Raw genomic sequence first — 718 nt, forward strand, 5'->3', positions numbered from 1 at the left:
TTTGATACGCGACTCAGTGCGTGTCGAATTTTCACCCATCTGTACTCCTTCTCATGTAATAGTAAATAAAATAATAATTGTCTGCAATCTATATATGTATATAAGAATGTCTGTCTGTCTGTCTATCTCGTATAGGCTCCTAAACCACTCAACCGATTACGATGGAACTTTCAAGATTTGTTGTATGCATGTCCGAGAAGCTTACTGTAAGAAAAAATCGACCACAAACGGGAAAAACGGGAATGAGTGGCATTGCAACGCAATAATTTCAAATGTTTTCGCGTCGCGACCTGCGTTGTTACGGTAAAATAAACAAAAAATTGAATAATTTCAAATGTGTTCGCTGCCTGCATTTATCCGACAAATGGTAACGGAAACAAGAACGAGAACGGGAACGGGAATTGCATGCGTTATTGTGGCATCGTAACGTATGCCGGGTTCAACTAGTTATCTATAAAGACGATGTGAAAGTAAAATGTCTGAAATATGCAATTGCATAATTTGGGACTTTGATGGCGAGGAAAAAGAACATTTAAATTATGTGAGTTAATTACCAATTTAATTTTAATAACAAAAATGGCAAAATATCACAACTCCAACTCCACAACCCTGGAAAATTGTATTGTCGTAAGAAACAAGTGGGTCAAAAACTGATTGTAAGAATTCGTGTCCATAAATAATATCCTCAAGTTAAATAAAATAAAACAATGCATGTATT

The sequence above is a fragment of the Arctopsyche grandis genome, chromosome 9 (genome assembly GCF_051622035.1).
Source record: "Arctopsyche grandis isolate Sample6627 chromosome 9, ASM5162203v2, whole genome shotgun sequence".
NCBI classification, from domain to species: domain Eukaryota; kingdom Metazoa; phylum Arthropoda; class Insecta; order Trichoptera; family Hydropsychidae; genus Arctopsyche; species Arctopsyche grandis.